The sequence below is a fragment of the Lepisosteus platostomus genome, chromosome 5 (assembly GCF_059453375.1).
Source record: "Lepisosteus platostomus isolate fLepPlt1 chromosome 5, fLepPlt1.hap1, whole genome shotgun sequence".
Classification (NCBI taxonomy): Eukaryota; Metazoa; Chordata; class Actinopteri; order Semionotiformes; family Lepisosteidae; genus Lepisosteus; species Lepisosteus platostomus.
The window spans coordinates 63,742,711-63,770,205 of record NC_142615.1 but is presented as its reverse complement, the minus strand read 5'-3'; the positions used below and the strand labels follow the sequence as shown (position 1 = coordinate 63,770,205).

The window sequence follows — 27,495 nt, the reverse complement described above, 5'->3', positions numbered from 1 at the left end:
TTTATTTGATTGATTGGAGATGTGAAGCCATCGAGCCTGAACTGCGCTTCACATTGAAATTGAAGCCATTTCTCATGTTCTCTCAGTGTCGAGGAAGCAATTGAGTGTAAAGGAGGCGACTTGAAAATGAAACGTGTAATCACCTTACAGAGGGTCTTCACGACGGGGTGCGTCAGCTAGTTCTCCATTATTGTCAATTTACTGGACTTCTGAAGAAACCTATCTACAACGAAAATACAAACTGCACAGTTCAAGGCACATGAAGAGAAATCAGTGTGCCGATTGACTCAAAAATGTCGCTACAAACAATCTACCAGGCTGATTTACTTGTCCGACCACCTCCCTCCGTCCCCCTTTGCTGTTAGCACAATTCTTTCAGTTTCTTTTCTTGTATTCTCCTTGCTATTTCAGTGTTCCCCATGTATAGATGGATCCACAACCGAAACCGTTTTCACCCTGTGTTTCTGCAGCGTCAGTCTGTATGAGGAGCACACTTTGCACAGCTCCAGTGGCGCAATCGGTCAGCGCGCGGTACTTATACAGCAGTGCACAGCGAAGTTATGCCGAGGTTGTGAGTTCGAGCCTCACCTGGAGCAGCGTCTTTAGCTACTGAAAGCAACTGTCAAGTTTAGATATTATTAGGTATCTGATGGAGATAAATTAACATCAAACGAAGAAGTAAAGGTTTACTTCGAGTCACAATCAAATAAGGCTCCACAGCTGAAACATTGTGTTTCCTTCTCTTTTCAGCATGGAATAAACCTTGACTTTTTCCTTTGAAGCCCATGCATTCTGACGCAGCTCCCTACTTAAATTACCATCAGCTGTGTACCTCCAGCTGACCTGTACACAAATATATGAGAGAGGTCTACTGAGACGAGAGGAGCACTGAAGACTTGAAAAAGCTCTCGAATTAGACTCTGTGTTTTTGTTGTTCCCCAGATTTGTTTTTAATGTTCTTTTTCTTTTGAAGTTGTTGCATTTGTTTGTTTTTTTTTGTAGTTGTTAGACTACTACAGGGATTTACCTAGGTTCCTGGAAGACTTCTTGTTTTGTGTTTGTTGTGTTTTCGGGTTAAAATTGTTTTTTTCTATTTATAGGACCCCACGCATTACTATGGGAGTAGATAACTTTAGTTCTTACATTGTACCTGAAATTACCACATAAACTACTACTCTGTTTCCCTTTTTTTAAAAGGCACAAGTGAAGTTTGTTTTTCCTTGCTGCTGATTGGTAGCTACAATGGGTCAATTGCAATAAACCCTTATACAATAAACTCCACTGAAATTTGTCAGCAGCTCTGTACTAAACCTGTTCTCAATTGCAACAAACCTAAAATAACAGCTGCTGCCCGTTAGATGTTACTGCATTAGGAGTCTAGCTTAAACCACCTCTTCATAGGTTTTAAGCTACTCAGTAGCGGACTAAGCAGAACAATCGATCACATTAGAACTGTCTTGAATGTAATGGAAATAATGTACTCATTAAGTAACAAGCTTATGCACCACTTGCTTGAAAATTATTATTATATTTAACTAAAACTGCTTTCCAGACACCACAAATATTCACAATGAATGTTATCATTACACGTATTTACTAATAAAAGTGTTATTTATTAATAATTATGTATATGTTCCATGTATATTTTTATTAGTAGCTGTATTACAAGTAATGCATATACAGTCTTTATTATAGTTAGTTTTCAGTTATCCTGGGGAGGGAAGAGAATGGAAATTAAGGAAATAAAAATTTAAAGGGCTTTTAAGTCTTCAATGTGTTCTGTCATAGCTGTGTGTTGTCACATCTGGGTGTTAGTTTAGTATATTTGTTGTATTATTTATTGTGATTTAACACTACACTTGTGTTTCTCAGGAGAAAGCAGTAAGATTTTGTTTTATTTGAGGGTACAGAAAATTGTATTGTACGCCCAAATGTAAAGTTACGTTAAGAAAACATTATTGTTACCTTTTGCAACGTTATTTATTTAAGACGGTTCTTCAGAATAGTGTCCCTTACGTATCTGTGACTGTGGTCCAACAATAACGGTGCTGAAATAGCCGGAATGTGTGGGAAGAAGATGGAGATGGAACAGGAGGCTTATTCAGTCGATAGAAAGGTTGTGTAGGACTGAACACACTACGGTTATGGTACTGGGTTTAAGAGCATTACGATCCTACAGTCTCCTGATCCGTAATCAGATGCGTTATCCAATGCGCCACTGGCCCTTGTACCGCATTCCTCAAGTGCACCACTGTGAGCTTGCGCCGCTACAATAATACATCGCCCCAGTCCAAATTTTCTCAATTAGGTGTACGTTTTCTATGTGTATTTAGTTAATAAGTCTTTCATTTTGTCTGTTTTAAAAATTGCATCTCTTTAAAACAGACAAACGAGTTTATGTGTTGTGCTGAGATTCACACATGAGGGCATTCAAACGAAAGAAATCACAGAAAAGATATCGCGCTTAAAAAGAAATCAGAGTGGAGACGCTGGTGATAGAAAACAGAGCTTCATACGATGCATGAGATGCTTTACCTCTGAACTAAACTTGGCTCTTTAATCGTGTTAGGAAGAGTGTATAGTCAACAGTGTACATTTTAAAAATCTAAGCAAGATAATGAGACACGAAGTGAATTTGGAACACGAGCCTCTCCTTCATTGTTTAATGAGCTTTTGATGAACATCTAAGTGAAAGACAAATTCACTATTTTCACTTTGTGATTAAAAAACACTTTTATCACACGTTAAGCACTCCTGATGGTGTCGAATAGTTCTCTTTTCTACCCTCATCATTTGAGGATCCCCAGCTAAAATATCTTTTTAAACTACAACAAAATTGCAATACTTTGAATACTATTTAAGTTTACATAGTCACATTCCCAGTGATATTGACTTAGGCGCTCAACTATTAACTTCTTGTAGTTTGACTTTAGCCAAAAGTTTGAAATCTCTGCAACTAACAGGATGCTTAAGGACATCCAAAGAAACCCCATCACATTTAGGGGAGACGGTGTTGAGGTCCGATTAATTTGAAATGCGTCTCTGGGGACTTTTTATTTACCAACGTTATGTTTAACTGATGGATATGCGGACTGACTGCGCCATAAAAACTAACGCACACATCACCTTTTTTCTACATTCACAGGTTTTTGGCTAAAGACAAAAAAATCGTTTTTGTTTCCTTGCCAGCTGGCAGTAATTCCTCTGCACTGACAAAACAGATGAGTATTTTATCTTTCGCAATTTGTATGGATTTTTTTAAAAACAAGTTGTTCCAAAAATTAAATGAACACTTCCATTAAATTTAATGTAGAAGGATGTTGCTTTCCATAATGATAAACTGTGTGGCAAGACAGGCACCACTGAGACTCAACCCCAAGATCTCCTGTTTACTAGGCAGGCACTCTAACCAACTAAGCCACAGCATTCTCACATCCTAGTGTTAATTCTGCATCAGCAGGTTCAGCTTGTCAGCACGCCTGTCTCCATTTGGTGGTTTGAGCTGACGTTGCCATGACGTTGCCATTAAATGCGACCGAGAATACTCCAACCGGCGCGCCGCTATGCCTGCAGTCGGAGAACTAAGCCATGGCACTGGCATCAGATATCCCTTTTACAGCCACTTGGACACATCTCAATTGCTCTGAGACACCTGCATTCAGTGTGCGCTGAGCCTGCTCGCTGAGCAAGTGACGAGAAATGGCTTATGTCCAAGGAGTTCAATATGCTTTTTATGTTCAATGGGGTGTCCACTACAGCTAACACTGAAGCGCAGCACAGGCTCTGTGGTTTGACATCTCACAAGGTAAATGTTGAAATTGTAGGTGGAAGAGGAAAATTACCCTTGAGTATGGGGAAAGAGGCAACTCATGTCCGGAGGGGGCTGAAGTGTGTATGGAGGTGGCCTAGTGGTTAAGGCAATCTCCTCTTAGTACATGATACTCTGCACAAGTAGGTTTGAACCCCATTCTCCTCGAGGAAGGGCTTTGACACATTTTGACCTTTTTAAACTTGGTGTGCTTTCGTTTTGTTTCTTCGCTCCTGTCCTACAGCAGTAATATTTCTATAGGTGTATGATCATGGTAGGCTGACAGCAGGAACACGTGGCCCACAAGCAGTGACAATATCAGAGGTGTCTGCAGTGTGTTGGTTTGTAAGCAACGATAAAATAACTTGACATGGAAGCAGGTGTGCCTGCATTAATACAGCTCCATCGAGAGGAAAAAGTAACACAAGAACCGACATAAATTCAACAGCACGTTTCTGCAGCTGAAAACGGAACATACTCCACGTGATGATTGAGCTCACAACCTCGGTATAACTCCACTATAAAAGCACCACAACCTGACCAATTGCGCTACTGGAGCAGCACAGCACAGTAGCACATTTTCCTCAGTGTACTCAAACAGTGCTTCTTCCCTAGCCTACCAGCTTCAAGACTTTTTTAAATTGATCAAAGATTCATTGGAAAAGGTTTGTTGATGGGTCAGGTGGGAATCACACCCAGATTCACTGCTTGCAAGGCAGCTATGTTCATCATTATACCCAGGACTGGCGCCAGGGGAATGATCTGTAGGGGGGAGGTCTGAAATCCTGAGGGGGGTAGTGATATTTCGGTTTAAATGGAGCCATTGCAACCATCCAAGTGAATTCTCGCAAGCATGCCACTGATTAGTATTTCATGTTAGAAGATAATGACAAGCAATCTGGTATTTAGTGATGAAGAACAGTTCCACGTTCATCAGAACTCACGTGATTATTTTTGCCTGGAGCATCAACCATATGTGTTCATTTTTGCAACAACATCAACGGTAACGAGGTTCTGAATCATTAAAAAATCATTGTAAAACCAACAGAAAGTAGAAACTTCTATAACTACAGTCCTAGTTATATAACGATTGTAAGTATAAGGGTAAACTACTGCAAGGCATTGGTCCACCTGAGCAAATAAGGTCATAATAATGTTGACACCCCAAAACATAGACACTATGTAACGTGCTGTTCCTGGACAGATAGCCCTCCTGCACATTAAACAGTCTGATGTAGTAACTGTGAATTCGGGGTTAGTGTAGTTATCTGACCATTGACAATTTATCCAAAACTGAGGGGGGTGGGACTGTTCAGTTGAGGGGGCGATTTTGGCATGCCAGTAACATTTTGACAAAACGTCCAAGAGTTACGAAAACACTTACTTTGTGTATAAAGTACATTGTGTACACACTGTAAGTTCAGAACGCGAGAAATACTGCTCAATATGGGATCCTGTCCAGGAATATCAGGGCTGTAAGGGGGTCAGATCTATAGATGTAGTAAACACATTAGTGGAGACAGTGTGTTTGCCCTCTGTGTGAGAGCCAGACAGGAAAAATAATCTGTGGTCTGGGAAGAAGAGACCCTCGTTGGAAGAGCGGTGCTTCTCACAGGAGAGAATGAAAAAAAATCTTTTTCTCCTTGGGGGAATTAAAAGCACTTATGGGGAGTGGTGTGATGGTAGTGCATCTGATACCACATCAAAAGGTTGTGTGTTCAAATCATGTTGAGATCGGATGATGTATGTTCAGGTTCAGCTGGTGCCGAACCCAGGAATTAGACCATGCCGTTTGGTTTTATCTGTACACCACATAGATAATCTAAATGAAATAACAGAGCAGTACAGGACACGCATTCAGGAAATTACACAGCAAGTCATTTTGAACATGACAAGAGAAAAGGCACACTGCACATCCGTGAAACATCACGTCCGACTTTAGAGACAGTTACATCACAGAATGGAAGTTTCAGGCCCCTTTTTCATTACAGGTTCAAACTAACCTGAAAGTTACAGAGTTTTAGGTCACTTTTGTATTAAAATGTGTCTGAAGCCTATAAATATAATTTGCCCTTTTTTAAATTGTGGATGAAATCCAATCCCATGTACCAAGACCTTACAGTATATTCATGTTAATTAAAATGACTAATGCTATTGGACATTAGCTGGTGCTTTTTGTAACGATTTGCTATTTCATGCTGGAAAGAAGGAAACCCGACCAACGTTTGCTTTCAGGTGCGGTTCATTCACATAATGGACATCTATTTCTGAGTAGCCTGATTTAAAAACACACGAACCCGGTAGAAGTCGAACCTCCAATCTCATGATGCAAAATCAGACGCGTTATCCATGAAACCACTGGCCAATCATGTAACTGAATTGCACCATGGTGAGTTCAGCACTGCAACTAGTAATTACTAGTAATAGTAATAATCCCATCCTAAATTTCTAAGTGAGAAACGTGTTTTCTACATTTTTATCAGTTTTAAAATATCATCTCTTTAATACAGACAAAGGGTTTGTGTGTCACTTTGAAATTCTGATTGATTTAGAATTCAAAGAAAAAGATGTTTTCTTCAACAACGCAGTGCAATTATGACATCTTTCACTCTACTTCTCTCTTGTAGTAAAGCAGACCTTGCAGTGTGAGCATTTACTCTAGTAAATTAGGTCATGTATCATGTTAAATCACTTCTTCAAAACAAAACATTCCTGGTGCACGTTTTCTCCATGAAAAAAATACATTTTTCCCTTACATGATTTCTCTTTTTTTTTCCATCAGAGTACAGAAAGAAGAAAAAAGGGAAAAGCAGTGTCGCAAAAAAACTCCATCGCCCTTGGGAGATGTCAAGCTCATCGGATATGAAAAGTGCCCAATAAAAGCAATTTCTTTTCATTTATCTTAGCGTCAGGGCTGCTATTGTGTGTAGAGGAGGCAACTTGCTCAGCCAGCAGACTCACCGCTTACTGAATACAGGTATGTTTTGAGTGTCATGCTGATCGTCTTATAAATGCAAAAGAAACTTTTAAAGCTGATAAAGTTTTCCATTGTAATTTGCATGTAGCTACAACGTCCCTGGAAGAGAGATTTTATCAGTTGCACGTAATCAGTATTTTTTACTTTTTGTTTAGAACTGGAAATATATTTTTTTAAATTTTTCTAAAGAAGATCTCAAGAAGTATTGCCAGGACCTACCTTTAGCATTCAATAGCGATATTAATGGATCAGAAATGTAAGGTTAATTGGTGATCTGAGCCAAAATAGTCCTTACACGCCTCCTGGAACAGTGTTCGTATTCATAGCAAGTTATATTCTTTTTCAACCCCAAACGTTGCTATTGCATTAAGCTTTGTGTGACCATTAGAGGTTTCGGTAGCTTCTGGAGAGCGCACTTTTCCAAACTGAAACCTATAAGAACATTATTCAAGACGCACCATGTCCCAGAATCATTCATCGGGACTAGGATTAATATCAATGGAAAGTACTTCAAAATAAAAGATTTAACTGAAATATTAAAAGAGTAGGAAAGCATTTAAAGTAGAAAAAAATCAGTTCAGATGATATTTAATTTTTTGAGAAATGGGCACATACATCAGCTCAGTGAGCAGTGCGAGGTGCTCTTCTGGAGATGATGTTAAATTAGTTAAAATCATGTGATAGTTAAAAAAGCTTAATACTTAGTTAAACAGCCAGCACAAATGGTTGCGTTTGTGATTATGTCACTTCTCTACTACAGCAGCGTCGGTAAAAGACCCTCTGAAAGCAGTAAAGCTCTGCACAACTGAATTCGTTGCTATTTGGAGAAATCCACAAACTCGTGTTTTTCATGTGCTTTAAAAGACAGCCATACTCACCGACAAAATAAAGACACTGCTGCTGATTTTTTCCGAAGCACAGTTGACCTTTCTGAGCCAATTGATGAAGCTCACCCAATGAATACTATAGCAGAAGGTGGAGGAAAGTGCAACTTTGTAACTATCACAACCACAGGAACAACTGCAAGAAGTAGAATCAATTTCCCATCGAATGGTGGTGTTGTCTGAGGTACGCGATGTGAGCGTGTGCAGAGAATCCCACAATCTCTTCAAAACTTGGACAAAGTATTTCTGATGGAGCGCTGTGCGCAAAGATTGAATAAGCTTTGCTCCTGCCGATGATTCTGCGTGAAAAAGCACAGCATTCAAGTTTCACAGACAAATGCACCATGCCTACTGTAGCGGCGAGGCTTATTAATAAGAAAGAATTAAGTGTTCTGAGCCTTCCCAAATGAGGCCCCATTTCTCTGTTCATCTCTGTGGTGCAGCCACAGAGAAACTATTCATGCAGGCTGATTTAAGGTTCCTGATAAGGACAGCTCCCAAAGGGGATGCACTTAGCTAAGCCTGGCTATCATGATCAATGGTCATCCATTGGTGCCTATCTGTCTAGGGAGTGCCAGTTGGACATCTGGACTGCATTCCTAAGTGTCAGGAGTAAGTGACTCATATTTCACCTTGATCAACCAATCAGGGGCTGGTAGGGCCGAGTAACCCACGTGGGACTCTGATGCCCATGGAACTTTCAGCCAATCAACGAGCTGAAGTTCCTCCAGGTAAAAACAGGCAACACAGAGAGCCTGAGAGATTCAGTAAGATTCAGGGAGATTCAGTAAGATTCTGGAGAGGATTCTGTGGACTGTTCTAAAGGGAATTCAAAGGAGAATTCCAGGGCAGGACGGCCCAGGAGCAGAAGGCTCCCAAGGGCAGGACATTCTCGCAGCGTGCCTCCTGACCATCCTGAGACTCAGCTCGGACAACCACGGAACGGCCAGTGTGTCCGAGTGCCAGAACTTTCCTTTGTTCTAAGAGTCTAGAGTGGAGGTTGCCAGAGAGTAACCAGCAGCAGGCCTCGTGAACAGGTCGGAACTGTGGACAGCTGAATCACTATTCAGAACTAGCTCTTCATCAGGAACGAACCGGTCCTCTTCCTGACTTTCTGGGACCCACAGTCATCTTTTCTCCTGTGCACAAACTTTGCTAGTTAAAGCCAACAGTGAGCATCAGCAGTGCACCGTCACAAGCCGCACAGCACATCCTGGCACCGAGCCAGAGAGCGCGGATTGGACAGCAACAGCCTGCAACTGTTTGTTTGTGCCCGCAGGAGATCTGAATCCCCAGAAATTGGATGAGTATTCAACTTCACTGCATTACAGCTCGAGAATTCCATTGTTATCCAAACCAGTTGATATCAATTTAATTCCTAAGAGTTATGTACTTGTTTTGAGTATCTAATGTAGAAGTTGTAACCAAGTTCACTTTACGAAACGGTCTTAATGAATGATATACTGAACGTATGTCCTCTTGATATGTGTAACACTTTGTAACTGATTGAATATATATCTTTTGTATTCTGATAACCCTCTCGATAAGATCTGTTAGGTTTACATGCATATTCTATGTATTAATAAATGTATCCTCGTGTATTAGCACCTGTGTGTGCGTTGTTTGAGTTATGTCGCATGGTTGGACTCTAAAGCCATCAAAAGAATCAACTTTGTGAATTACTGCTACAATAAATAATTGTCTCAGTAAATGCCCAAACCCTACAGAACTGGTGCCTTCAGAGAGCCACTACAGTTACATATTTGGCGTCCCTGAACGGCCGGTTTTTCTTACACTACAGAACCAATTTTAAAAACAATTGCGGCACACTACGATTCACACTGACTCAAAAGTGATCACGGCAGATGTTGTTCCCTGCATAATGCTGAAGGGACCAAAGAGCATTGCTGTTGGGAACACAAAATGAGGCTTCTTTATGCCTTGATGTTAAGCTGACAAAGACTATCTTGAAACACCTAGTTCAGTCTCTCGACAGACTGCCAAGCAAAGCTTTTACCCATTGACGTCGCAATAGAAGGAAGGTCTTAACCCACCAACACTTAGCAGTGGCAAGATTCAAACCTAACCCAGCGAAGAAAATGGAGCACAAACCCAGCACTTAGACCACCCAGCCACACTCCTTACACCTTACTCTCTTGAGAACGTCGGGTGGGTTCAGCTCTTGTTGTGCGACGCGTGGAAATGACTGCATCTTCATTTTCCGAGATGTTTCCTATCACATCTTTGTCAGCTCTGAATAAAGTGCTTCTTTGGAGCAGGCTTCAGACCTTTTATTTTATTTATAAAGGAGGGCCATTCAGAAACATGTAATTCCTGTTTTAGAAATGCTTTGGGCGGTGTGTTTTATATAATGCACAAACAGTATTCTGATTGTATACTGTAGTCCTGTGTAGCAATCATACTGGACGTGACTGGGATTCTGAAATGTTTCTTGAAAAGGTATTCAGGGCTGCTTGAATCTATAATAAAAAAGTGACCCGAAACTTCCAACCTTCCAATCACTGATGTCGCTCTCCCTAAACCTGTACGGGATGTTTTGCTGATGTGCAGTGTGCCTTTACTCCTGTATTAAAAACGACCTCTGTTGGTGGGCGGAGTTGAAGGAGAACTTACTGCACAGAAAAAGTACGTAACGATAAAATATTTCTGCGCGTGAAACACATCAATCGTTCAGCATTTCTAAAATGTTTAATTGAATTGACAAAGAAATCCTCTCCTTAAACTTCGAAAAGGATTATCTGTTGACCCAGCAGGCGTAACACTGCAGTTGCCCGTTTCTCACAGGTGTTTGAAGTTGTGGATAACATTTAGCAGGTTTGGCACCATGGCTTAGCTGGTTAAGACGCCTCACTAAAAACCAGGAGACCCTGGGTGTGAATCCCAGCGGTATCTATTCGTAGACAACAGGCCACTCATTGTCAATATTTATGGAGCTTAATTTAAAGACAACGGGAGAAGCATGAGTTACAGCTTTCTGTAGCTGTTTTATATAGTGATGTATTGGTTGGCTCTGTGGCGCCATGGAGAGCGCATTGGACTTCTAGGCTTTGATAGAATGAAGTCATTCAAAGGTTGTGGGTTCGAGTCCCACCAGAGTCATGTATCATTTTGATTCAACCTTTCAAAATCCTCTAGGGATTAGTGTTGATCAAGTCAAATAAAGGACTTCTTAAGAGTCCACAGTTGAAAATGAACCAGCAGCCACAAGAAAGAAATTAGCACTGGACTGTGATCACATTACTCCTGTCCTGGACTCCTTGCACTGGCTTCCTGTCAACTTCAAAATCCTCATGCTCACCTATAAGGCTCTCCATGGCTTGACACCACAGTACCTGTCTGGGTCTTTTTGATGCCTGACACTGTGTGTTTCCTGGTTGTAACGGGTGTCATTCTGGACCTAAACAACAGAGAACACCGTTGAAATAGCTGAACTGCCTAGCGGACACTTTGTCGCCTTCTTCTGACCTGTATTTAATGTGATTCTCTGAAAACTTGGCACGTTATATCTGTGCTACCTTTATGGAGGGCACACTCATAAGAATCATAGATTCGATCACAAGCATCTAAAAATGAGCCTGAGAAAATGACATCACGCTATGAGGCTGAATGGCACAAATTCTCCTGTTACTTCTGCAGCAAATGTGTGTTTTTTGCTTCTTAACACTGAGATAGTTGGAGATATTTGGCAGCAGTGGGATTCCAACTCACACCCCCAAAGAGACTAGAGCTTTAATCTAGCTCTAAATTAAAAACTAGGTGACTTGTAATGGCTGGTAGGAGAGGAAAGGTATAAATGCTTCTTTTTTGGACAAAGTCTTTATCTTTTTTTTCACCAGTTGTTTTGATCAAATTATTGTAACGCAGTGCCATATTAAGGTATAATATGTACATGAACATCATGTCTGAGTCGATGATGGCAGCTGAGTATCGCTGGAGGACAGTTCATCATGAGTGGGTAAGCCTGCATAATGAGGGAGAAGAGATCGGCCTCTCTGATGCAGTGTCCAGTGACACTAACCTTCTGTCCTACTGTTCTCTGCTAATGTAGATGGTGAATGTTTATTTAGGTGAATGTAAGGTTTCATTCTTGTAAAATATTTCCGAGCACTTTTTTTGTTGCTGAAAATTAATCCTGAGCATTTGAATGAATTCCGATATTGTCACCTAATTCCATACATTGTTTCATCAAACTAGAACATTTAGAGGAGGTCAATTGCATTTATGAATTGCATAGTGATAGTATTTCTTTCCATTTAAATACTTCAGTCAAAAATGTAGAGAAGGTGCTCCTGTTTTCACCATTATAAGAACTGTGATGCACCAGTAATATTTACTCTCATAAAAGTATTGTAATTGTATTGTTCTGTTCTGTAACAATCTTGAGTGACACAAACCTTCTGTTTTACTGCACTACATTTCTCCAGAGGCCAGTTCAGCATACAAGGATCCTCAGTCAAACAAACACTGCAATCGCTTGATAAACGCTATTTCTCATCCTTTCTCTTAGTGTCGGTGCTACTATTGTATGCAAAGGAGGCGACTTGACAATGAAGAGAGTCTTCATGAAGGTGTGTGTCGGCAAGCTCTCCACTGGCAATTGACTGGGCTTGTGAAGAAATCAATCTCATTCAACAACCATACAAATTGCACAGCTTAAGGCACATGAAGCGAAATCTGTGAGCTGATTGACACAAAACAATGTCACTTCACATTATCTGCAAAGTTGTTTTGCTTGTCTGACCACCTCTTCCTACTTTACAGTGAGCACATATATTTCAGTTCCTTTCTCCCATGTGGAGATGTATCCACTGCCAAAACTGCTGTCTGATTATTTAAATTATCTGTAAAACTGTTACATGACTTAATCTAATTGTAAATTTATAAGACGGTCTGTGAGACATTTGTGAGAGTAGCTGAATCCCAGGGCTGGTATGGAATCACACACAGGCGGGTCTTCTGTGTGATCTGAGTCCCACTGCTCAGAGCTACAGACTGGTCAAATGGTCACTATTGTAGACACGACCATCGGACCATAGGCTACAAATAATCAATATACCGATCATAGTGTCACTACTGGTGTTTATTACATAAATACTGTATATAAATAATAAGATAATTCCACACTCATAAAACATTTATAAACATTTTGGGAGGCTGACATACAGTAAAGAAAGTAATACTGAAGGGTTTGGAAGTCCTGGAAAGCGTTAATAGATCCTTCTTGCTTTCGACCTGGAACAGAGCCCACAACTGCCAGATCAGTGACCCCTGAGCCCAGTTCACAGAGAGGAGAACCAGGAGCTCTTCTATGTCTCTAAGAGGGCAGGGAGGAAAGATAAAAGGGGGAAATGTGACATGAGTCCAGGCTGTTCTGTCTGATATTGTTCATGTAGCAGCACTGATTGTCTGAATATCTTCTGGTTCTGGATTGTGAGGATAGAGAGCATTACGGAGTTGAGATCCTGTCTGAGTGTGAGTCTGAGCTGTGAATCTGACTGAGAAGAGAATAATGATTTTTTATTCTGCCTGAGAATTTTCCTGAGAATTTTTTTCTTTTCCAAGTGGTGTTACATCCCCTTCAGATACTCTACACAGACTGCCAGAGAGAAGAGGATAGAGAGATGGACAGATAAGAGCACACACAGCAAGAGACACCGACGTCTTGATTTACTTTGAAGCAAGTGTTAATTTCTTTTCTGGAACAAGTTGTTTCTGAACTTCAAGAAATTCATACAACTTCTGAAAGATAAAATACAAATCTTGCTTCTCAGGACAGAAGAAATGCTTCCAAAAAATGCCAGTGATTTTTTCTCCTTTTAACGAAAAGTGGAGAAAAACAACAGCAGTGCAACTCCGTCGGCTTGATTTAGCTTAATACAAGTATTCACTTCCTTTTCTGTAGATTACAGCCTGCGAAAGATGAAATGAACTTCTTGGTTACTCTTGGTCAGTGCAGAAGAAATACTGCCAGCTGGCAGGAAAATGACAGTATTTTATTTTCTTTAACTACAAACATGTGAGTTGTGAAAAGCAACGGGAATGTGTCCCTGTGCAGCTGTTAAACAAAGGGCTGGTGGGTCAAACGTACTCAGGGACGTGCTTCAGATTGTGATGATGTAAACAAAATCTCCGCTAAAAATTGAAGGGATTTCTTCGCAAACCCTCTTGAATGTGGCAGGAAATCTTCGTGTTTTACTCGTGTGCAACTACAACAAGTAAACAATTAAGTACCTAAGTCAATGTCCAAGAAAACCATCTTCACGTGTGGAATTTTTCTTTAACTGGCTGTTGGGAGAATTCATTTATACACCCGTTGTATCCTTAGCAAAAATATTTTAAAATTAGAACACAGATTTCTTGGAGAACTTGACAATCCTTGACAATCATTATTAAATGAGCATTATACAAATGTGCGTTGATATTTTTAATATGTACCTTAATTGTAATATATATATACATAATTGCTTTGATATGGATGTTCATTTGAAGGAATTCAGGAAACTATGAAGGATCGCAGAACAACCAAAGATACATTTGGGCATCTGCTATTGGTAAAGATGAAAGAGTACCTTAAGTGTGAAGCTTTCATACACACGAGAGAAAAAAACAGTTTTAATGCACTTCATTAAACTGATGGTATGCTTATCAATCGTGCATAAAGTGTACATAGCAGAGGATGGTTTCGATCCATCGACCTCTGGGTTATGGGCCCAGCACGCTTCCGCTGCGCCACTCTGCTGACAGCTGTTATAATGTGATTCAACACAACTGCTCTATCTTTGCTTTCTAAAAGTGCGCCCGAGATGAAAAGTCTAAACGGTAAACGCAGACGTCACTTTGAGCACTTGGTCTTTTATAGCACAAATCATCACCCGCTGCTCTACATGGGCGTGTCTTCAATATCGTTGAGAACCAAACCTTCTGCTTTCCGAGGCAACTGATTCTTTCGTCGTTAATTCCCAAATCTTCAATGAGAATCAGTGAAACGAAAATCAAACACATGTACACACTCGCGTCCTAACCTGAAAGAAAAATCTACACCCACTTTATAATACTGAAAATGATTCAGGAAGTACAGCAAAGTTCTAAAACCAGCGAATGCATCTGCATACAGTACATAAAATGTCAATTTTTCAAAAGTAAAATCTTCAGCTTTGAAAGATTACCATCCATATATTTTCGTTTTTCTCTTTTTTTACATAACACGCTTTCGAGAAACAAACTGTCTTTTAATTAAGGTTTCATTAGAAAATGTGTATCTTGGTTTGCCAAGTTAAAATCGGCACATCCCAGTGGGCAAAAGATGTAGAATATACGACTATTGAACGCATACCAGACGTGTAACTGTGCTCCGTAACTGGTCTAGAATGAAATTGATTATATGTTTATTATACATAAATGGTTGTAGTTCTATTATACGGATAAATTTAGAAGACTACTATACATATATAGTTAAAGGTCTATTATACATCAAAGAAAGATTTTTATAGGTGTAGAAACTAGTAAATAAAGCCAATGATTTATTTTAGAAATTTATTCTTAAAATATACAACTATTCACACCTGAAAAATATGTAGTTCAAATTATACATTATATACAATATTGTAATCAACAAATGTCTAACCATCATAAAAAACACAACTAGTAAACTTCAGTTACAAATTCTAGTAACATGGCAATATATATATATAGTACTGACAAACACAAACTAATTACATGAACACGGTAATATTTAACTCAAAACCACATTTCGAAACTTCTTTATTTCCACGAAAATATTATTAATGTTGCACAAACGCTACTTTCTAATAAAGACAGAAAGAAACTATTTGTTTTGTGTCTCATGGTGATCCTCCTCTCGATACTAATGAAATGTTTAATATGATCCCTCGAGAAAAAAAAGGAGTCAATTTCCGCCTGGAATGATTGATGCCCCATCAAACATTTTGTAATATCCCTGGAAGTTTATACAGTAGAATCCTGGTTCGTGGCTTAAATTCAAGGTAAACAAGACTAAGGAAACGAGTTGGAAACTTGATGTCGAAGTGGGATTTAAATCACCCGGAACATTTCACTACATTGGGCAGTATGTGCTAGGGAGCATTGCTTGACATCCCTTCGATAGCTCAGTTGGTAGAGCGGAGGACTGTAGTGGAGTCAGTAGGGAATCCTTAGGTCGCTGGTTCGATTCCGGCTCGAAGGAAGGTGCTTTTTGTGTACTTTAATCAAAGAGTTAAAAAAGCGAATCTGTTTCATTCAGACATTTATCAAAAGTTCAATAAACGACGAAGTAGAGGTTCCTGTTCCGAATTCAGCCCACGTCTGATTGTCTTGTTTTGGCCAAGATCCGATCTTTGAATTAAGGGACTACTCTGTCTGCTTTGTAATTCAAAAATACATACAAATGTCAAGTTTTTTGTAGATATAAAGGTGTTCTCTGTTTTCAAAGGATAGGTACTTAATTGGCATAATGATTTGGTATTGGTTTTATATCGTTGTATTATGAAGTTTGTGCTTTCTGTGTTTTTATCGTATTGTGAACTTATTTTTTAAACAAATGCTTACAAAGGCAAACACGGCACACATCTGTTTATACCAGTGGTGAATTGTACATTTGTACAAGCTACTGTGCACTTCTGGGAGTATAACAGGTTCGATATAAAGTGGCAAAAATATAAAAGGGGAATATACCCCAGACTGCGTATAAGCTCTCGTTGTGACTATTGTTTTATTTTTAGATAAAAATGGCGTACTGTGCACGAAATGTTGCAGAAACACAATTTGATATTTTAATAATTATTATTTTAATAATTTGATCAAATTGAGACCCAGGATCCAAATCTTCAGTTCTGATTTTTTTAAGTGATATCTTTCCTTCCTGTCGTGGAAGTCACACGATGTGAGCAATTGTTTTTTTTTACGTTGCGATCCAAAGATCCTCAGGCGCACTGTAACCAAACCAGGATGGATTCTGCTCGGAGCCGGACTGAGCTCATTCTCACTCCCTGTGCTAAAAACAGAATTAGCTCTTCCCCGAACATCGTCTACAGCTGCTGGATGGTGCTCTGCGTCTTACTGCTCCGGCAATTACTTTGACGAAAGACAGATCACTTGTGCGCTTTTAACCTTCTCGCAGCTACAGCTATAGCCCTGAAAAAAGCATTAGCTTTATCAGTTTTTACATTAATCTATTTTGAATCAAAGTTTGATATTTTTTTATTTTTTATTGCATTTTACATTACAATTATAATAATAATAATAATCATTATTATTATTACGCACACTTATATAGCGCTGTTCTGGATACTCCACTCAATGCGCTTTACAGGTAATGGGGACTCCCCTCCACCACCACCATTCTCCTGAATGATCACAGAGAGTCAGGACCTCGGTTTTACGTCTCAGCCGAAGGACGGCACCTGTTTACAGTTTAGTGTCCCCTTCATTGTACTGGGATATTAGGACCCGCATGGACCGCAGGGTGTGCGTCAAGCGACAGAAACCAGACGTGTGTCGGGCTCGGCTGCGAGCAGGACAATGACATCACAGGGACAAAGTAGAGGAAATCAAAAGGGTTCTATAAAAGACCTGTGTAAGCTGTTGGTTTGCAGTCTGGACTCTAAATCCTCCTATCCGATTTTAAATCTCTCTAATACCTGAGCTGCGGCTTCTACCGAGTATTTATTCGTATACTTATTATGTGTAAGTGTATAGATGAAACCTTTCATATATTGTTCAGTTTAAATCAAAATGCTTTACTAATACAAGAGAGAAATATAGTATGAAGGATGTGACAAATCTATGATTTCTTGGAACAAAACGGTTTTTATTTGCATTCGAAATGAAGCGGAATTTTAGCGGGACACACAAACCCTTTGTCCTTTTTAGAGTTTTTAGAGTGAACAGACATAAATGTAGAAAACGTGTTTTTTAGCACTACAATAGCAGGGTCAGTGGCATAATGAATAACGCGTCAGGCCTCGCGTCAGAAAATTATAAGTTGGACTGCCGTCTGGCTTGTTGCGTTTATACCACTTACGTTGTTTTATATAAATGAACTCCACCTGAAAGCTATAGAAAACACTTTGGGTAAGTTGTCTGCAGCCTCATGCGAATTTCGACAACTTACCCAAAACACTGTACTGTCTGGAGATCAGCTCCAGCTCTGAACTCAATTGCAATGAAAAACCATGCGTAACAAAACTGGAGAACAGCTGAACTTGTGTTCAGTTCGGTGATGAGGGATCAGAACTGTCCTTGTTGTAATTAGCACGAACTGCACAGGCTCTGAATCAGACCATGTCAATTAGTCTGATCAATGTAGGACACGTTAATGTAGAATTATTAAAAGGTTTATTAGTTAGTTCAGGTTTACCCACCTGAACTAATGTAGAATTATTACTTGGTCTGTCTCTTGTTTGTATATAAATGAATGTCTCTGACAACTTAATGTTAGTTTTACGATGTAGGTCAGGCGTTGACATATGCACGAGTATACTAAATGTCTCACTCCTGATTCAACTCATGTTCTATAGGAGATTGGCGATTCCTCCTGTTTCTCATACAACCATATCAGAACAGAAGCCCGTTTCACCCAGCTCTGATTCAAGATCGACTTGCATCTTTATCCCTTTTTTGTTCGTGATCATTATTTTCTTTAGTTATGATCAATATTGAACTTTTTCTAAATGAAATGACAATAATCAAACATGCAGGCAGATTTTTGAAAAGTATTCGGAATTGACAGGGTGCCCCTTTGGAACAATCGTCAGAAATTGTGAGAAAATGAAAGTTATGTAAGCTCTCACACAAAGCATTGAAGATTGGAATCTGAGTGTAAAAAAGTTACCCGTCTCCCAATGATAGGCAGGGATACACACCATGACTCGAATAGACTCAGCGAACTTTAACACCTATGATATTACGAGTGCTTTGCACGTGTCGAATTTCAAGAAGGAACTACTACAACAGTTGTGGACATAATTCAATACCACCGGCAAAGTCCAATGCCGGCAACATCTGAGAAAATAATGTTCGCTCATGGAATTTGGTCTTTGAATGGCTGGCGGGAAAATTCATTTATACTCCTGTTGCACCCTCAGCTGAAACATGTTAAAATAACAACGCAGATTTGTTGCAGAACCTGACAAGAATTATTGGGTTAGCACTGTATGTATTCTTGTATATTTACTTTAATTTTAATATAAATGTAAACATGCATGCTGTATAAGCTATTGTAATTTTAAAATATGTTAGCTGAGGATGCGAATTATACCTTGTGAAACACGCAAGGAACTGTAAAAAAGGCTGTTATTTGAATAAAATTGGCGATCACAAGAAAACCACAATTTATGTGGTATTATCATCAATATCCTTCAAAATCTACGTTCAAATGAAGGATTTGAAGAAACTATGAAAAAAGCAACAGTAATAGCAGAGGATTTTGATTTTTGCTCTTCAAGTCAGCAGATCACCGTAGAGTTGCACCCCTACAAACAGCACAAAGGATGAATCCCACTACCTTCATTATTGCTGTGTTTGTGCCAGTGAAAGTAGCGTTTGTGTTATTGAAAGCATCTCGGAAGATGAAGGTGCAGTCACTTCCACATGTCATGATATCATTAGATCTGACGACAAGAGCTGAAGCCCCCCCTAGTCCAAGCCAGCAATGTGAAGATGGGTATGGAGGAAGGTAGTGTGGCTGAGTGGTCTAAGGTACTGGATTTAGGCTCCAGTCTCTCTGGGGGCGTGGGTTTGAATCCCACTGCTGCCAAATATTAATGTTTTAAGACCTGCAATACAATCAGTAAAAGCGCTTTTTGTTAGGCTGCGGGAGGTGTTTAGAGATAGACTTTCTAAAAGACAGGCTTAACATCAAGGCAGAAAAAATATTTTGTTTTCTCAACAGAAATTCTCTTTGGCACGTTCAGCTTTATGTAGGGAACAACGTCTGCCGAGATCACTTTTGAGGCAGTGCACATGATAGTGTACCGGCAAGTACATTTAATATTGGCTGTGGTGGTGAGCTGCTTTTGTCTGTGAAACTTTTAATTCTTCACGCCGAATCGTTGGCAGGGGTAAAGCTTATTAAATCTTTGAACATAGCGCTCCATCAGAAATACTTTGTTCGTGATCAAAAGAGATCAGAGGATTAACTTCATGGATTCACATAGCATACCTTACAGGAAAGATTTAAAAGGGGAATTGATTGTGCTTCCTGATGTTGTTCCTGTCGTTTCTTTGGATACAAAGGTGAATGTTCTTTGACGTTCTGCTAGAGTATCCACTGGGTGGGCTTTATCAATCAGCTCGGAGAGGTCATCAGTGCTCTGTCTCTGGAAAATAATCAGCACTGTCGTTTTTCCCTGTGCTGTCTTTTAAAACATATAAGATCACGAGTTTACAGATTTCTCCAAATAACAACTATACATTTTAACCCAGCGGTTAGCATTCCTTCAATCCAATAGTTTTACTCCGGGTAAAAAGCAGCGAAATATATAGAGAGATTATATTCAAATATTTCAACGTTCTTATTGGATTACCTGTATGGAGATATCGCTCAGAATTCCTAATATGATTTTGAGTTCAGTTTTGCTTTACTACTTTCAGAGTCTTTTATTGACCTTGCTGAAGCAGAGAAGTGACATAATCACAAATGCGACTTACCTGTGCTGCTGTTTTTGGTTAATAATGATTATTGCAAGGAAAAAAAAACAGCTCCTTGCATTAAGAGCAAGAGCAACCAACACGCTCGCTTGTTGAGTTGGGTTTTTTTTCCGTGGTGCTCTTCCTCAGATGTAAAGTTATTTGGCGAGCAAGGACCTCTGAGAAGGAGCCTGAATCCATCAAGAACTCAGAAATTCTAATATCGCACTACTGTCTTGTGTACAGAGATCTGCTTCTTCCTTTTTGAGTGTTTTGGTGTTTAAGAGCACGCTTCCTACCTCGAATGTTAGTTTCAGGAGATGTGCTACCGGATAAATGATTATCTTGAAAAGGTTTGGGGATGCACTGGCCGGGATTAAAACCCGGCTCAATTATTTGGAAGTCACCTGTACTACCAACACACTTCTAAGAAGCACCCGCACATTTTCGCAATCCTCTCTCTCACCTACAAAGTTATGAAGACACAGACGACCAATGAAAACTAATTTGATTCACCCAAGGCTTCACTCTTCTGTTGTGATGTTGTTTTAATTAGTGTTAGCTGTGATGAGGTATTGTTTCTGTCTCTTAAAGTTTAAGAGTCTGCTCCTTTCTTCCTGGTATAGAAAAAAACATGTTCCATCTTTGTTTACAAACACCACTGTAAATTATTTGTCCATCTCTAAAGCCTGTGTGTATTGACAAGGCAATTCAAAAGCACATATTAAATAAGAACACGATCCTTCTTGTTACCATTCCCGTGGTTGGAGCGTTGTTTCGCCCTTTAACGTTCTTCTACAATATTTACAGACAGGGCTTTATCACTGGAGTTGTGTGCATCGGTCCATGAACATCAACTGTACTGCTGTTTTTCTATGCGTAATTTAATCGCAAGCACTTAAAAGATGCAAAAAGATGTCAAGGAAAACATAATTGAAAGACAGTCGAGTAAGGAGGTAGAAAAACGCTCTCCCCCATTGAAGAATCAACCACCGTCGCCCATGTGACTGGATATAAAAATAAATTATTCATTTCAATTATTCATGAAGGGTGGATTGTGGTCAGTGAACATATGCACATCTTTAAGTCAGTTCCACCATCTGTGCCATAGGGGATGTAGTTCAATGGTTTTCATGTATGAAGTTCCGAGTTCAATCCCTGGCATCACCAGATGTCTTACATTATTGTGCTCACATCGCAATCTTCTGTTGAGTGAGAACTCTTTGCTCGTGTTCATAGAGAGACAGGTTTACACAATTAAACTCAGTCACACACGAAGTGCTACAGTGTTGCTCTGCTGTTTTAAATGTACCTCCAAAGCATTTTGTTCTGTTAACTACCAAATGATTTGAACTAATTTTACATCATATTCAGGAAATCCAGAGAAGGTCATCAGACTTTTAGTGGCTGTTGAAGAAAACACCTGTTTAATCTCACCAGGGATTTCTTGAGAGATCATTCAGCAAGCGAGTTAACAGGGGTTAACGTAGAGAGTGGCGGAGGTGGGATGTCAGGGCTTGATGTCACTGCTTTATGCAAAGAATGGAGGGGTGGTCGTCAGGGCTATATGACTGTGCTTCACGCAGAGAGTGGTGGGGGTGTGATGTCAGGGCCATACGACAGTGCTTTACACAGAGAGTGGCGGAGGTGGGATGTCAGGGCCTGACAACACAGCTTAACGCAGAGAGTGGATGGGTGGGTGTCAGGGCCATATGACACTTCTTTACGTAGAGAATGGCGGGGGTGGGATGTCAGGGCTTGACGACACTGCTTTATTCAAAGAGTGGAGGGGTGGGGTGTCAGGGCTATATGACAGTGCTTTCCGCAGAGAATGGAGGAGGTGGGATGTCAGGGCCTGAAAACACAGCTTAACGCAGAGAGTGGAGGGGTGGTGTTGGGGCCATACGACACTTCTTTACACAGAGAGTGGTGGGGGTGGGATGTCAGGGCCATATGACACTGCTTTATACAGAGAGTGGCGGGGGTGGGATGTCAGGGCCTGAAGATACTGCTTTACGCAGAGAGTGGCGGAGGTGGGATGTCAGGGCCTGACAACACAGCTTAACGCAGAGAGTGGAGGGGTGGGCGTCAGGGCCATACGACACTTCTTTATGCAGAGAGTGGTGGGGGTGGGATGTCATGGTTATACGACAGTGCTTTCCATTGAGAGTGGTGGGGGTGGGATGTTATGGCCATAAGACACTGCTTTATGCAGAGAGTTGAGGGATTGATGTCAGGGCCATACGACAGTGCTCCACTCAGGCCTCTGCTTGAATTTGTACTCCTCCTCTCTCCCTACCTCTACCTCTATGATATTTGCACTTTCTGGAGAGGCGATTTTCTCCACTTCAGTAGCCCGATTGCGTGGAGAGGGCTGTAGAATGTGGCACCGCCTTTCCTGCTCCGTCCATGACAGGCGTGCTGGTCTCTGGAGAGAGAGCACGGTCCATCACGCACTCCAATAAAGGCACTGGAAGCAGCTGAAACGCATTGGCGAAGCTCAGCACTGGGCCGCTGGGCACATCTTACCACTGTTTCCGTAGTGTAGTGGTTATCATGTTCGCCTCGCATGCGAAAGGCCCTCGGTTCGAAACCGGGCGGAAACAGACTGGCTTCTTTTGTCGCATACAAATGGGTTGTACAACTTTTAACTAGCAAATGGAAGAGGGCTGAAGTAAGAGACAAGATGTAAATAGGGTTAACTTAAGTCAGTTCTGCCTGAAAATTAGACTTCTAAGCAACAGGGGTTTATGGCAGGAAAGGGGGTTAACTGATAAGGATTCCAGATGCGAGGGGGCATAATCTTAAACTGACCATTTGGCCAGGGTCTCTTAACTGGCCAAATACCACGACCCCCCCCCCCCTTACCATAACACCGAATGACGTCTGAAGCAGCAAGGAAGGACTATATAACCTAAAAGTTTGTACCGGCACATCGAACAATACTTCGGTTTTGTTGTTTCTTGTGGGAAACAAGACTTCGGCTTTATTGTTCCTTGTGTCCGTCATGGCAGTGAACAGGTCCTGGTTACAGGATCTCTAAAAAAGGAAATAAAGACTGAAATCAGATCCGACCCGCCATGCTGCCACGGTGACGGTGCACTGCCCAGTGAAAGTAGCAGCCTGTCCCTGGACTGTGGGAAACTGGAGCACCTGGAGGAAACCCCCACAGACAAGGGAGAGAACATGCAAACTCCACACAGACAGCACCCACACCCCAGGTCCAGAACTGTGAAGCATGCCCGACGATGCGGAAGGGCTTTTACAAATGAGTGTGTAACTCACACTGGTGCCCAGGATGGCCTGCTACCGGAACGCAACCTAATTTTCTTAATGCAGTTTGTTCGAAGCGGTTTGCAGGAGCTGGAGGTGAGGACTGAGCTGGGGTCCAGTGTGCGAGAGTGACTACTGATGTCGTGTGTGTGTGTGTGTGTGTGTGTGTGTCTGGATCATTGTGAGCGCCGTCAGGTTTGTGTATTTGTTTAAACAAGAGGACGTGTCTGTGCGGGTCTGAGTCTGTGTGAGGGTGCAGCTCTAACTGTGCGCGCGGGCGTGTCTATCTCTCTACACTGCATGAGGGGCTAAATCTGCCTCTGAGAAACTGACTTTTCAGAAGAAAAATCTATGAAAAGGCATGGCCTGGCCCTCTTCTCTTGCTCCCGACGTATAACACACTGGGGGATGAAGCTGGTGTCTTCAGCTGTAACCCTAGCTATTTATGCAAACAGCTCTTTTATGAAAAGCAGCTCTAGGCCTAGACAAGAGGAACAGATAAAACAAATCTTAGATTTATGGCTTATTCAAAGCAGACTGAGCGCTGCTATACTGTATGTAGGAGCCAGAGATGAAGAATGAGCTATTTAAGGAAATCAGGAGTGTGAGAGAGGGAGTGTGTGTTTTTCCTCCCAATAGAGAAGGCTTGTGGTTCTTTCTGCTTTTCTGCACAGGCTGCCAACGTAAGTACGTGTTGGGTTCTTGGTTTGAATGCTTGAGTTGTCAGGCTGGCGTTTTTTGTTCCTATTGGAGCCCATAATTGTGAACAAGGCGCTTGAGGACGTCTCTGTGCAGGTGTGCGTTTGTAATGACGTGTGTGCGCATCTCTGTAGCGGATGTTTCAGTAAAAAAACACATTTAAAACATTCAACCTTTTCATGTTCCTAATATTCTTTCATTCTTCACAATAATAACTAAGGTTGCTGCTGGAAGAGGTGTTAGTGGGGCCAGCAGGGGGAACTCTCACCCTGTGGTCCATGTGGGTCCTAATGCCCCAGTATAGTGACGGGGACACTGGAAAAACTGTAAACAGGTGCCGTCCTTCAGATGAGACGTAAAACCGAGGTCCTGACTCTCTGTGGTCATTAAAAATCCCGGGGTGTTTCTCGAAAAGAGTAGGGGTTTTACCCCAGTGTCCTGGCCAAATTTCCCATTGACCCTTACCAATCATGGCCTCCTAATAAACCCCATTTATGAATTGGCTTCATTACTCTGCTCTCCTCCCCACTCATAGCTGGTGTGTGGGGAGCGTTCTGGTGCACTATGGCTGCCGTCCCATCATCCAGGTGGATGCTGCACATTGGTGGTGGTGGAGGGGAGTCCCCATGTCCTGCAAAGCGCTTTGAGTGGAGTGTCCAGAAAAGCACTATATAAGTGTAAGCAATTATTATTCATTATAATGTAATAAGTCCATTATTTCTCACCCCTCCATTGCAAGGCATACACAACACAAACACCAGGAACAATTATCTCAGAAGTGAATTGCAAATGTATTGAGTTGTGATGCAACAGTAACTTGAACCTAACATGACTGTGGCGTGCATTTTTGAAATTGCATTTTCACAGCTGAAATACAAAATGAAGCTGATCGCAGTCCAAACTCAAGGTATTGTTGTAAAACTAAATATTCAACATGTTTCTACCTGTCCCTTTTCAGCTCACTCAGAAGTCCACAGCCTGCAGCCTGGTGCCTCTCTGTCTCCCCCCTCCACACTGCTGGTCCAGTGGAGGTGCTGTTTGATCCTGCACGATCTGTCCAGAATCGTATAGTCTTACTGAGCAACGCAGGGCTCCCTGGCCCCAGGTACGAACAGTGAGTGTCAGTGCAGAACAGCTCTCTGACACTCCGCTCCCTCACTCCAGCTGATCAGGGCAACTACACAGTGAGGGACCTTAATGGAAGCAGTATCAGCACTGTGATCGTCACTGTGGGTGGTGAGCAGGTCTACAGTAGGATCACTAGAGGGCTCTATATTCTTGACAGAGTGTGTTCTTATATCATCCTCTGTCCTGATTGTCTTTCAGCTCACAGAGACAATGTCACCCTGCAGCCTGAAGCCTCTCTGTCTGTCCCTCTGTTCACTGGAGAGCCAGTGGAGGTGCTGTTTGATCCTGCAGGAGGTGGAAACTGGACCTCAGTGTGTTCTGTCCAGAACAGCACAGCCAGCTGTGTCCCCCAGTACAGTTTTTTTTTTATTTTTGATGATTAGCCATATGTTGATTACAATATTGTACATAATGTATAATTTGAACTTGATATTTTTCAGGAGTGAATGATTGTATATTTTCAGAATAAATTTCGAAACCAAATTATTGTCCCTCGATCTCTGTCTCTCTCTCGTCCTGCTGTCTGTCTGTCCCTGCCTCTCTGTCTCTCTCTCTTTCAGCCCCGTCTGTCAGTCTGTCTGTCCTTCTCTCTCCTTCCTCTCTCTCTCTCCTTCCGCTCTCTCTCTCGGTTTGTTTGTCCCTCAATCTCAATCTTTCTCTTTGCCTGCTGTCTTTCTGTGCCTTCATCTTTGTGTCTCTCTCTCCTTCCTTTCTGTCTGTCTCTCTGTCTGTCCTGCGTTGTCCCAGCTGGGCCTGTCTCCCCGGCTCTCTGCCTTCAGCTCTGTTCGCCGATGTCCCACCAGCCCGTCTCTCTCTCAGCCTGTCTCTTGACTTGCAGGAGGAAGAGGAGGTGGAGACAGCTCCTCCGGCAGGAGAGAGGAAGAAGGTCAGTGCTGGTCCCACCCTGCCTCCTGTCCTGTCTGTGGTGGAGTTTCGCCATCTTGTCTGTCTTGTCAGCCCTGTCTGTCAGTGTCTCTCTCCTCCTCCTCTCTGTGCTGTGGTGTCCAGTCAGTGTGTCTCTCTCCTCCTCCTCTCTGTCCTGTGGTGTCCAGGCAGTGTGTCTCTCTCCTCCTCCTCTTCTCTGTCCTATGGTGTACAGTGGGTCAGTATTAGTGGGCTACACCCAGGATCACTCACTGCGAGTGTGATCTCAGCAGAGTCTCTGTACTCTTGGGACACTTGACTCACCTGTCTCTCTCTTTCTCTCCCTGTGCTGTCCCTCTCCTGCCCCCTCTCTCCCTCCTCGGACTCCAGCTGGAGGAGGTCCAATCACCACCTCCTGTGAGACAGAAGAAAAAGAAGGTGGGTAATGCTCTGATCCTCTCTTTACTCCTGTCCAGTGTCCAGTCAGTGTGTGTGTATGAACCCCTCTCTCTCTCAGTGCAGTGTTCATGTACTGGAGTGTCCAGTCAGTGTGTGTGTATGAACCCCTCTCTCTCTCAGTCCAGTGTTCATGTCCTGGAGTGTCCAGTCCGACTCTTAACGTGACTCTCCTGTCTCTGCTTCAGAAGTGCTGGTGCGTCTTTTTAAAGTCCCTGAGCTGCATGTCGGTGGAGACAGATGATAAGGACGAGCCGATGGAGGCGGCGGACACCGTGTGTCAGGAGAGGAAGAGCGAGTGAGAGGAGGAGCAGGCTGCCGGGAAGGACAAGAAGAAGAAGAGGAGGTGCAGGTGAGCAGACAGGGGGACGCCGCCCGGTCGTGTCTGTGATTCAAGGAGGAGTCTCCTCTTGCTGTTTGATCTCATGGTGATGTCCGTGTCTGTGTCCCTCACACCTGCAATAACAATATTCTTTCCAGGTTCCTTTCCTGGTTCTGTGCCAGCTAAGATCGGAGTCGCCTTCCCCACCAAGGACTGGACTGGACTGGACTGGACTGGAGCTGAGGGACACCAGACTGGACTGGACTGGAGCCAAGGGACCCCAGACTGTGCTGGACCGAAGCTGAGGGACCCCAGACTGCACTGGACCGGAGCTGAGAGACACCAGACGACTGGACTGGAGCTGAGGGACCCCAGTCTGTGCTGGACCGAAGCTGAGGGACCCCAGTCTGTGCTGGGC

At 41.9% G+C, this 27,495-nt stretch overlaps 6 non-coding genes across 6 annotated transcripts; 5 read left to right on the top strand and 1 right to left on the bottom strand.

Moving 5' to 3' along the window:
* Positions 1–502: 502 nt before the first annotated feature.
* trnai-uau (transfer RNA isoleucine (anticodon UAU)) lies at positions 503–596 on the top strand. Its single transcript has 2 exons — positions 503–540; positions 561–596. It is a non-coding gene; the product is annotated as a tRNA-Ile (tRNA).
* A 10,100-nt stretch (positions 597–10,696) lies between these two features.
* trnar-ucu (transfer RNA arginine (anticodon UCU)) lies at positions 10,697–10,789 on the top strand. The gene is made up of 2 exons: positions 10,697–10,733; positions 10,754–10,789. It is a non-coding gene; the product is annotated as a tRNA-Arg (tRNA).
* A 3,568-nt stretch (positions 10,790–14,357) lies between these two features.
* Positions 14,358–14,429, bottom strand: trnam-cau (transfer RNA methionine (anticodon CAU)). Its single transcript has one exon. It is a non-coding gene; the product is annotated as a tRNA-Met (tRNA).
* A 1,376-nt stretch (positions 14,430–15,805) lies between these two features.
* trnay-gua (transfer RNA tyrosine (anticodon GUA)) lies at positions 15,806–15,893 on the top strand. Its single transcript is given in 2 exon segments — positions 15,806–15,842; positions 15,858–15,893. It is a non-coding gene; the product is annotated as a tRNA-Tyr (tRNA).
* Positions 15,894–19,381: 3,488 nt separating this feature from the next.
* Positions 19,382–19,463, top strand: trnal-uag (transfer RNA leucine (anticodon UAG)). The gene has a single exon. It is a non-coding gene; the product is annotated as a tRNA-Leu (tRNA).
* A 3,405-nt stretch (positions 19,464–22,868) lies between these two features.
* trnaa-cgc (transfer RNA alanine (anticodon CGC)) lies at positions 22,869–22,941 on the top strand. Its single transcript has one exon. It is a non-coding gene; the product is annotated as a tRNA-Ala (tRNA).
* Positions 22,942–27,495: the final 4,554 nt, after the last annotated feature.